A 13,071-nucleotide genomic window follows, 5' to 3' on the forward strand; every position below is an offset into this window, starting at 1 on the left:
TGGTATTTGGTATACAACTCATTTTGGTTTCATGTTGTTGTTATTATTTACTATTATTATTTTTCGGGGTATTTATATTATATATTTATTTATTACAAACACCACCCTAATTTTTGTTTTGTATTCGTAGAAATAGTTGTACCCAATGATATTATTCTCTCACCCAAAGAAGCATCTCTGCTAGTTAATCTTCCAAATGCTGCATCTTCTAATTTTTTATCAGCCACATGACAATTATCAAGATCTTTGTGTCTGTTGTATGCAATGTCATGTTCTTTACAAAGCTACATCGAGAAGATTAATACCCCTGTCTTCTATTTCTAACATTTTTTCAAGTTTTGTCCCCGGAAAACAGTATTGGTAACCAGGTACGTGTAACTCGAATGGAATTATTAATAATATCATTCACCCAACGTCGACCGTCTGATATATTCCAGAATTTAGGAGGTAAAGTATTGATAAATTTAATTATGTATCCTATTCCTTTGGGATCATTTACAATAAAATTAGCTACTTTGTCACTGATCATTTTTACAATACCCATTTTCTCATTATGGAAGTTGTTGTTCCCAGCATTTTCTTCCCCTGCTATAAGCAGCAATCTATCTATTAGTTTTCTAACATCGTTTACCCACACAAATTATTTAGGTAAAGTATTGTATTGCTTTATACCACTACCGGTTTTGAGTTGGATCTAGATGGGTTTCATCAGATTTTTTTATTTATCACCACTGCTCGATTTCACTCGCTTTTGACTGGCAACATTAGTTTGGTACAGAACGTCAGAGAGTGTAAAAAATTCAAAGTAACTTTGATAATCATCTTTTGTAAAATTGTTTGGTTGTTTGTTAGTGGACCAGCTATTTTTCCCGCCCAAATTAATTTTTATGTTGTCCCCTTTGAATATTCCTTTAGATTTGACAATTCTCCATACTACGCCCTTCATTTAGTTCCATGGTTGGATACAATCCAAATACTTCATCTTTTTCGAATTTTCCAGTACTTAGGTAATCCCTTGCCAGGGGACCCAACTCGACTTTCTCTGCTTCTTCTATAGCTGCTTTAGCAGGTGGTTCCTTGAGTATGAGGGGTGTGTGAATGCTGGATAATGGCGTAGGAGGGAAATCTGCATAATTATTAGCAGTAAGAGGTACCAAGTCATTGATGAGATTTTTATTTTGTTCTGTGACACCCTTAATCTCTTTACCAAGACCACTGATCGCATCTACAATTGGTTGGTCTTGACGTTTGTTTTGTTCGTAAAAGCCTCAATTCTCTGATTTCCAACCTTTGAATTGTTTGGACAAGTCCTCTCGTAATTTCGAATTATCTTCAATTTTGTGTTTTGTCATATTTATTTTTTAATTTATGGTTATTTTATACCGTTTCAACGTTCTAAATGTCGTTGATTTTATTTCTGAATTTACCATTGATAGGTATACGAGTCATGTCGATGGTGACAAATCCAAAATCATCACTGTTCCAACAAGATGAACAGAATTTTGAAATTTCGTTGTAATTTAAGTTTCCTCTAACATAATCATCGTATACATGTTTTAAATTAGTATGATCTTGACGAAACAAACAGATTAAGTTTGTATTATATCGTAGTAATTGTTTTGGAATTTTGGAATAAGTTTGAGCTAAATAAAAGCAGTCTATTTCTTAGCGACGACCCTGTGTAAAAAAATTCTTATTTCATTCTGATTTTCCAGAATGACATCATCAAACACCAAAACAGAATTTTTCAAACATTGGTCGAGAGGTTTTATTGTTGATGCAAATGTAGCTATGCCCAGTCCCTCATACAGCTTCATGAGTTGTTGGTATTTTGGTTGTTCAAAACTCTTTGAGAATACATACAAGGGTATATTTTTCAAATCTAGCCAATTGGCGGCAAGCAAGAAATTATCAACCAGCAAAGTGTTTTTTCCACAACCTGAAGGGCCTGCAATGAGGCATCTTATGTTATCAGGTAAAACTCTCCATTTGTTTTACTAGTTTCCACTACATCTGGTAAACGCTGTACCACATTTCATGTTGGAGTCAAGGAATCACTTGGTTTGCTTCTATCCAACTTTTGTCAGGCAGACCTAACAATTTCACATACAATTTATTATTTTTCTTCTTCAATATTTTTCCGATTAGATATGTATCTGGATATTTTGTTTTATTGAGTTCCTCTACATAGAATCTCTCTTTCAATATTTTATTATAATTATCTTTTATGATATATGTATTTCTATTCCCTGGTAAAACTTGAACTACAGTGAAAACTCCGTACTCCAATTTTTGGTGAATCCCTTTTCGAATAACTGATTAAATTTACTGACTCTTACCTGATTCTCTATTGAAACGTAGGCTTCTTGGTAGTGTATGTATATTTTTGACAATAAACAGTAGAAATCAACCTGGACTCATCACACTTGGTTACCTCAGCAAGTTTCATGTGAATAGTACTGTGTACAGAATGCTTATAATTATAAACTAGCTCCGGTAAAATTTGTACCCATTTATAATAACCCTGCAGAGTAAATTGCCTCCACATGCGATTATTTATTGTCCTGTTGAATCGTTCCACTATACTAGCTTTCAGATCACTGTATGTAGAATAATGTTTAATATTATGTTGTTGCATTAACTTAGCAAATGTAGAATTGTAAAATTCTTTCCCTCTGTCGGTCTGTAACTATTTTGGTATCCTTCCCTCACTAAATATCGCCTTTAGCGCCTCGGTAACACATGTACCAGTCTTGGATTTTAGGGAAACAGCCCATGCATAATTGCTAAATGTATCATTAACTGTAAGCATATATTTGTAACCATTATTTATCTTATCCAATTATTTTAAAGTCCCTGTAGCCATCTCAATCAGATCTGCTTGAAAAAATTCATTCACACCTTTCGTTACTACACTTAATCTCTTGTAGTTGCGACGGGCTGGTTTATGTAATTCATTCACTATCTCTAGTCTTGACATTTAGTTTGAAGAGAAAATATAACATAACATGGATTATCCTCGGGGTATAATTGTTTCACTTCAAATAATAATTTGTCATTAGCTTGCACAGGGAAAACAGATACTTCTTGATCCTCATGTATTTTATATTTCTTTCCAGATTCGTCCCAATATGGAACAGGTATCTGTAGTGCTCTGTAGACGCCATCTTTTCTCTGTATGGTGAAATTTTGGATTTACACAGGTTTTCCTTTCTTCACATAGCCAAATTTTGAAACTTTAATTTCGGCATTAAGGAAAAATTCATGAGAGGTACATTTTGTAAACATTGCCTGCATTTACATAAGTCCAGTGCCCTCGTTCATTTGCTACTCTATCAAGTCTAACTATCTGAACAGGGAAAAATGTATGTAATTCAAGATCGTCTAATCTGCATAATACTGATTCTTGATATTCGTTTATGGTGCGTACCATTTCATCGTAGCTGGGTTTGATTTTCACATCGACATACAGTTGTTTAAATTGTTCTTTGAGATCATGAAGTTGCGAGGTAAAACCTGATAAAGCAGATTCTTGACTTGTTTCGAGGGTACTGATTTGTAGGTTAAAGTTAGAAATAATCTCTTGTAAATTTTCTACAAGTTTCAATTTAGTACTTTGGCTCGCAAAATCGTGAACCTGACTTCTGATTTCTTCAAACAATGCATGAAGTTCATTGACTATCTGGTTGGTAGGCAAAGTAGCGATGTTATCTTGAATTACAGCAATTTCCGCTTGAATGTTTTTGATGTCCTCTGATTTGAGTATTCGATTTAATGCTCCTTTTACAGATCGTATCTCCTGGGAAGTGGGTAAATTAGCTACGGTATTTTGAACTGAGATCAAAGCTTGCTTGACAGTACCTAACTCCGTAGCACCTGCAACATTGCTCAAATCATCTTTAAGTTGTTGTATGTCATCTTGTGTAGGTGTAGATTGCTGTAATATTTGCAATTTGTTCTGAATATCGTCAAACAGATGAAGAAAGTGGGATAATGCAGATTCAGTATTAAGGTTTTTCCAGCTTCGTAATTTGTTCTTGGATAATGTTTAAAGATTTGGTTATGCTTGGCAACTTAAATATTGGCAACAGAGTTTCCTGTACATTTGTCAATTCATTTCTCATGGTTGTCAAAGTGTCTTCAATATGAGCTATGGTATCCTGTATCTTCCCGAAATCTTCATAAGTTTCTAACTGTAATTTGATACTGGCAACACTACGTGCGATGGCATTTAATTCGGAAGATGAAGGTAAATTATTAATAAAGTCTTCTAATGTTTGTTGTTTGGATTGAACGTCTGTTATGGCTGCATGTAATTGGTCTGTTTGCAGTTCGGATTTAATATATTCCAGTGAGGGAATTTCAAATGATAAAAATTGGTCCCGTAATTCAAGAATGCTTGCATTAAGCAGTTCATATTGCTCTTGAGTCTTGATAGTTTCAATTATGGAAAGTAGTTCGGTACGAATAGTATTCGCTTGTTTATTTAGTTCTTCCTTTACATGCTCCGAAGTAGTTGTTTGAATTTGACAGAATTTCTCAAGATCATTTTTTAATTTAGCAAAATTCTCTTTTAATTTTCAACATTATCGATAGAAGCTAAGTTAGTATATATTTGGAGTAAAGAATTTTTGTTCGCCATCAATTTTCACTATGGGATTAATTAATTCAGACTGTAGATTAGTAATTTCAGCATGAAAGCTTACACTCAAAGAATTTTGTAATATTAATAAATCAGATTTAAGTTTATAAAGACGTACGTCTAATCTGGCAATGTCGCTGGAATCATCTGGCATTTCTTGTTTTCTTCGATTTCCAAATATGTTCATTTTTGTTTTATTTATGTTTTATTTTTATTTACTTATTTTATTTTTGTTTCGGTATTTTATATATTCATGAGAGGGTATATTATTCTTATTTCGATAAAGAGAGAAATTAGTTGATCATAATAGCCAAATATTTCCGCATAAAGGAAATGACCAGCTTCCACCTCATATGGTGTGTTAGGAAACATATTATTGTGCTTAATCCTATACAGATTTTTTCCTACATGAACAACAGCAGCCTTTGGAAAAGAGATACTTATTTGGATGTTTCTTGTCACAGGGATCTCATATGACGGTAGGTTGTTGTTAAAAACATATAGTTGCTTTCCAGTATTTTCGTCTACCTGGTACCATATACTATTAAGTTGAATAATTATCAACCCTCTCAATTTACGGTGAAGATCGGAAATCACTTGCATGCTGCTGTCTGGAATTCTTTCTATTTTGGAAATATATTGTTTCTTATAGCCAAATACATTGATTGGCATTTTTTATTTCTTTTGGATATTTATATCATTTTAATATATTATATTTTTATTAATTCTTGATTGGTTTATTTGGTGTTTTAAGTCCGCTTTATACACAGAAAGGCTAATCGAAACTGGACCTACAGTTTAAAATGAGATCCAAACCACTTGTACCCCACCAGGTATCAAACCCGGCACCCCTTGATTACAAGGCAACGACACAATACTAATTTTTGAGATATAAAAAATAAAAGTTTTATCTTCTTTTATGATGACCTATATCGAGTCAGGTGTCCAATGAAAGAGAATTGCAAGATGAAATGAATGCAAAAAATCCTATCTTTCTATGTTGCTTCTTTCACGAGATTTTCGTATTTAAATAGTTCGCAGTTAAATTTCGGAAGGGAAAAGCAAAAATCGAAGTATCGAGCTCATTCTACAGCATGTGAAGATCACATAAGAGAATACAACATATATTCTTCCGTTCCGTGTCGGATAGATGAATAAATAATAACCCTTTACATGTTTGGAAATTCTCTTATCTGATCTGACAAGAATTCTGTTTCGAGATATCATTATCACTGCATACATTACAGAGCAGAGAAATATATGTTGTATTCTCTTATCTGATCTTCATATCCTATAGAATAATGCAGGTATATTTCCTCCTCCCGTCTATCCCGTGCAAACATAAAATGAATATTTAATGTTTTCTCCATGTTAGCTTTGTATGCAATATATAGAATAATGGCTTTGCATGTAATAAGTATTGATATTTTAGACAGCATTATTTTGACACAGACATTCTGGGACCCTAGCAGTTTGTTAATAATATATACCAAAGCAAATGAATTGATTTTGCTTCTCGGTCGCAGAGAAGAAACAGCTGGATTGAAAGGTCCACGCAACTACATCACTTGTGCTTACCTTACTCGAACACGGCGAATACTTGACCTTAGCAGTCTAAAGCAGTTCCCGCGAAAGCCAGCAGACAAGAGGGAGCTTTTATTCAGATAGTTTGTAACAAGGAAACAAACATCCCATGGAATTCAACGTCGAATTTACTTAAAACCAATTAATACAATGAGTTACCCCAGACGTTACCTGCGTACTATAATGTGAATGGAAACTACATATTTGTCCCTTTCTATACTGCAATGGTTGCATTGCTACTAATATTAGATTTCATTCCAGGTTCAGCTGTTTCGTTCAAATTGCAGCTCGAAAGCAGAAGTATAATAAGTATCATATAATTCAACCAGCTAATTATCCAAAATACATATTTTAGAGCTCTATTCTAAGTGCCATTTGAGTGATGTTTAGGTAAATAATTGTAGTTACTGATTAATTCTGTTTGTTTCGGATAGTAACATCTATAATCTGCGCACGTCTTGACATTACAATTTGGACCAGGCTTTATTTATTTCCCATTTGAAAATTACTCATAATGTGCGAGCATTCATCGAGTGGGTCACTTGCAAATATCTATATCTGTATAAAACGAGGAGAGTGACACGTACATGACGGAACACGTTAAAATACATCTGCTGCTGTTCCTCACAACTTACTCATTTAATTTCAGTGGTTTTCATTTTCAGAATATTAATGGTGTGTTTTATCGCACAACAAATTTCAATTGTAGCACTTGTTTTATATATCGAGACTTAGCAGCAACTAAAAAATCACAATTTTAAGTAGTCTCGAGTAATAGTCACGTTCTCTGAACGAGTAGTAGTTTCAATACATATTTTCTTATTGGCATAAGAATAATAAAGTTTCAGGCTGCAATTTGTGTGACGAAAATAAAATGCATTATGTAGCACACATTTGGTAAGACAAAAATATTTTGGCGACACGGGGAGATTTTGGAGACTTTGGGAAATCGTGCTTTTGTTTAAGGTTGGTGTTTGCAACTCTAATTGATAACCGTTCTCTAGTTTCCGTCAATTTAGTGGATTCTGCTATTTGACGACGAATCTCATTAACCAACGGCACATAATTTTATTAAAACTATTTATTTCAAAATGAAGAGTCATTATTCTGGAATTTACGGAGATATTAATTCATTCGGTAAGAATTTTACGATAGTCAGAATTCTACTTTTGTGCTCCATTACAAAATCAACTTGCACGTGTTAAACAAGTAAAGCCCGAAAATTTTATTTTACAAAAATTCAATTTACTCTTAAAGTTAAATCAGAGGACAACCATTGACTTATTTTAATAACCTGGATGACTATTTGGGGGGGACTTCCTCTCATTTGCCCCCCCTGGCTGTGACATAAACTCTTCTTCCTTTATGATTTCTATTATTTTCCCCATCGCATACTCAGTGCCAATTTTGTGATTCTCTTTGCCAATGTGTATGGGGAAGGAGCTTGTTTATTCTTCAAGCCTTCTCCTTGACTAGGATAACAGTATTTCCGAAAGATTTTTTCTTGCACAATTTTCAGGAATTGAAACATCACTATTTATGTTTCGCTTGTTCTTATTGCGGTTTTCCCTTTTCGTTATTTAGTATTGCTTTTCTTACATTTTCGGCTACTCGCGACAAGAAAGAGAGACTCAAGAAGAACATCAATGCTCAGGCTAATTTCGAACCCGGCACCCTCGAATTCTAACGAATTGTGATAACTATTTCGTCACGAACATCAAAAATGCGTTTCTTTCTAAAATAAATTTCAGGAATATTTTATTTACATTACTTTGATTGTGGACGTGGAAATTCCAGTTAGTTAATATTTAGGCTGCAATATTTCCGTTAGGCTTTTTCTTTGAGTATTAGAGACACAAAATTCACTGCAATTGGTTACATTGATTGATAGTAAGCAACACTGATGCATTCCGAACACTTACTTCGGCTGTACTTCCGGCCACAAAGCTGGACCTTAACTCATACGAGTGTGCCACGTTTTGTGATCAGAAGTGTACCACTCAACAATCGTGCTACATTTGCGTTCCATGGTATTGTTAAGGATATTGTGGAGAGTACAAGGGAGAAATATCAAAATAACATAATCTCAAGTCATCAATCAAAATTCGGTCAGCCAGTGACAAACAAAATATTAATTATACCACGTCGAACACCGGGAATACCATAATCACTGCAAGGTGAAACATCAAGATGAGAACAAATAAACAACTGTTTACGGAAAGGAACCTGTGGACTGGAACCCAAGCAGCCTCTCCCGATGTCCAACGCACACGAATAAGCACTGCTCCGATCACAGTCTTTCTAGGTGTTTTCCGGTCCCCGCCCTTCACCCAGTGCCGACACTCCCTGCCATAACCACCGCCGCAATGACGTCCTATAAGAGAAGCCGTCCGTAAATACGGTCCGCATGCAACGGACATGACGTACGACCAATCTACTTCGAGATTGCTGACATCAACCAGCAGCACCCTTTGGGTCACGGAGTACGTCTGTGGTAGAATTCGCCACAACCTCGTCAGCCGCTTTATAATACACCATCAAACATCATCAAACAGAAATATGAAAAAATAACCTTGAGGAATTTTTACGACTCTGCTTGCTCGACTTGAAATTAGAGGGGTTTGAAACACTGAATACAGTTTATCTCCACCTGGAGGATATCGCCATCAAGTTTGTGCAGAAAGAAGCAAATCTGTGAGGCGTTTATGCGATATTTTTGATTTACAATACCTTACCTAATATCGAACAGTTCTCAAAAAGGAATATTTTTCACGACTTGTCGAGAAAATGTGCTTTAAAAACAGGAAGGTGGGAGTCTTCATGTCAACATGTTTTTAAGGGTATAACGTCATGACGTTAACGTACAGCAGTTGGTTAGACCATGAATCCTTATTCTTCGTCAAGCTTGAAAGGCCGCGGGTTTAAATCCCACACTCCATTCGTATATTGTTTTTCTTGCTGAACAGAGACCGTTGATATTAGAATATTTTAAAAATTAATACGATGCACACTTGAGGGACGTCCCTTCTGCGCATATTTCCCCTTAGAGGTTGCAGATTTCCAGTTTTTAAAGTTAAAACTTTTTTGTTATTGTTTATATGTTGTGTTAACACACACATCATGATTAATTCACAAATCACATATATGTATTCGGGATGCAAAATGTAATGTTATTTAAGTTATATATTGTTTTATATTTACTGACACCTAAAATATTGATTATTTGATTTCGATATACTAAAACAAACATATACAGTTATGTTATGTGGTGATGTAATGCATTACTGTAACGAAGGAGAGAGTTTAATGAGTTCAAATTGCTAAGATTGTAATTTTATGTCCGTTCCTTCGTAATGACTGTTGTCAATTCCCTCACCACCCACCATCTTACCATGCGTCTAAAAAGTAATAGTAAATCGCCAATTAACATAAGAAAATGGTTATTGCGTCGGAGTCCTATTCGATAAGAAACTACTAATAAGTGTTGATATAGTGAGTGACAAAAAAAAATCAAAACCTCATAATGATCGTTAATTCGTCACTCCTTTGTATCTAAAATGTTTGTCTACTTTGCACAAAAAGTACGAGAATCAGATATAACAAATTTCCCCCACTAACTTTGCATTATTCGATACCACCATTACAGACTTAGCTCTACGTAACTTGATTCTGCGCATTCCACGTGGCATGTGACTTCCTCCTATCATCGAAACAACTTCCTCTTACTATTGCCGTTCACCTCGTGAAATACAGAGACGATAGTTTACTTTTTATCATGGTGGATAAACTTCACATCCAACGATAAACTCCTGATAAAAATCCTGCCTAGATGGAGAATCGAACCTACGACTTGCTACGTGAGAATCAAGAACACTACGTTTTCTCCAGGTAGGTCATGTTGTGATTAGCTACCGGTTTGAATAAACCAATTCACACATAATGTCATGTCTATAATTTCCTCATGGCAATTTTCATGAGGAAACAAATTCAGAAAAAATCGAGAAACGATGAAAGGGAAAGATGATGAGCATGTCTATTGGTGTTTTGTCATATCTTGTAAATTGTGTAAAAATTCCGTGTTTTGAACAAGTAATTGTTTAGTTACGAAGTATTTTGTTATTTGTTTAAGGTAGGAACTGGAGAGCGAAAAGGAGTAATTTGAACCAGAACCCGGTTGCCAAGAAACTTCAGCTTTTTCCAAAGACTGTATGAAAAGAGAGAGGAAAGGGATATTCAACGTATGAAATATAAAATATGTGTGAAAATAAAACAATGAAAACCCTGCAAGATAATACTAACGAAATTCAAATTATGAAAACATATTCTCGTGGTAGAAAACTGCAAGTCATTTTCGAAATATGAACTTGATTTTTTTTTTCATTAGAAAGTGGAGATATTGGACGATCCTCAGCAAGAGAAATTTTAGTAAGCCGACTCCTTCCCTCCAACTTTTTCAATGGTCATAATTAGTAATTAGAGTTTGGAAGTTGATGAAAAATCAACTTTTTCATGTCCGCTTCCCTTCAGTTAAGAGCCTGAAAGCACTTTCTATTTTACATTTCTTTTGCATTTTTCAGCCTTTTTTGGCATTTAGTTTATTTTACAGTATTCTTAACAGTTTTATTGCATTTTTTACTTATTTTTGAGGTTTATTTTTCTCCTCTCATGTTGTTTCGTGCATTTGATATGCATTTACCAGTAAAACTTACATATTTCTATTTTTTGACATGGTTATTTTAGCAAATTCACATGAATCGAAAATACGGTCAATGGAAAAGCATAATATCCTTCTTAATTGAAAAGTTTCGCAATGGATTAAAATACTTTGTGTGAAGACTACTTTGAGGTTGTTTTTCTGGACACTATTATCGCTTTAATCTGTGGTTTTAAAGAACCATTAGTCACAATATTAAATGAAATTATTCTCTGGTGTACGCGAAGTAGAACTGTATTTTCGGATGCTGTCCGACTACAGTATCGTAGAAGGCCCACTCTGAAAGGAGATGTATTCGTTCATTTGGTGTTTTAAGTCAACTTTATGCACAGTAAAGCTAATCAGGACTGGACCTAGAGTTTAAAGTTGGATCCGAACCACTGTGCAATGAGCCTCCACCTGATATAAAACCCGGGACACATTGATTACAACATCCTGTTTAAGAACATGTGTTTATGATATATTAATTCTTAATGTGTGTTAACATAGCTTTTGACAGCTAAATTAAAAACAGGTCTTGCCAAAAATCCTGCCAATCACTGAAAAATCAAGTAGATGAGTAGAAATATTTCCGAGGTATGCATCGCATAAATATTTACAATGATTTAATTTAATCTTTTATTACATTATTACAGCACTTCGTACTCCGTAAATAACAATAAGAAAAAAGAATCAGAAGTGGGTGAGTTTTGAACCTACGATGTTTCGTTCTTGACGAGAAAGCAAAACGAGACGACCGCTTAACCAACTGCTCCAGGGGATTGCTAACGTGAAACTCTGTAAAACAAGTTGATCTAAGTTGAAATAACATTTTGCCGAAGTTCCGAACCATGTTTTGCCACAGATCAGGGGAAACACGCACATTGTAGAATCGTCCGGTATTGTGCAATTTATCTTTACTGCAATTTTGCCTCAAATCGAGAGAAATTTGCTTCATTGCATTGATGTTATTTCAATTCTCTCCAGGTGGTGGAGAACGAGTTCAGTGTTTCCAACTGCAGATAGATTTACCTATTTTATGTTTCAGAAAGAATTGTTTTAAGAAAATCAACATTTATATTTCTAAATTACGATTTTTTGTTTAATTGAGTATTATTTTATTGGTTTGGGTTTCTAAAAGGGGTGATCAACTGAAACCCGTTCGTTCCATGTATTATTGGTATAGTGTAGGAGGATATTTTTTGTCCAATAGTGTGTAATGGCTAATGTCCCTGTGTGTTGGGTGTAGGAATGTTGTTTATACGTGTTTCCATTTTGCAGGTATAACGAGTGAAAGATGGCGTTCAACATCCCCAATCCGTCCAAACAGGACCAGCGTGCTGTCATCCAGTTTCTGAGTGCTGAAGGTTGTCAACCAGCTGAAGTGTACCGGCGTATGAAAGACGTGTATGGTGATGCATGCGTGTCCAAAACAACAGTGGTGGACTGGGCAAGAATGTTTCGGAAGGGGCGTGAACAAACCACTGATTATCCCCGTCCTGGTCAAGCCCATGTTGTTGCCACAGAAGACATGTGTGAAAACGTGAATGCGGCAATATCTGCAGATAGACGCATGAGTATTCGATCCATAGCGAACGAGTTAAACATGGGTTACGGTACTGCTCACAAAATTGTGAAAGCTCTGGGTTATCATAAAGTGTGTGCGCAGTGGATACCCAGGGTATTGACGGAGGACCAAAAGTTGGAGCGTACGGGATGCTCCATTCAACATTTGTCACGTTACCATTTGGAAGGTAACGACTTCTTGCTGCGCATTGTTGCTGAGGATGAAACTTGGTGCCATCATTTTGAACCGAGTTCAAAGTCTTCCACTATGAAGTGGAAACACCCCTCATCTACACGTCCCAAAAAGTTCAAGACGCAACCGTCTGCGTCTGTGTTCTTTGATTGCCATGGACCATTATTGCTCAACTTCAAGGAACCAGGACAGTCCATCAACGCCGCACGCTACTGTGAGACCTTGACACAGTTACGGAGAGGCATCAAAAACAAAAGGCCTGGTTTATTGACCGCTGGAGTCATTGTGTTGCATGACAACGCGCGTCCACACGTTGCAAACCAAGTGCAGGATTTGTTTCAAAGATTCAAGTGGGAAATGTTGCGACACCCGCCCTACAGCCCTGACCTTTCA

This window comes from Lepisma saccharinum, chromosome 23 (genome assembly GCF_977018435.1).
Source record: "Lepisma saccharinum chromosome 23, izLepSacc3.1, whole genome shotgun sequence".
NCBI classification, from domain to species: domain Eukaryota; kingdom Metazoa; phylum Arthropoda; class Insecta; order Zygentoma; family Lepismatidae; genus Lepisma; species Lepisma saccharinum.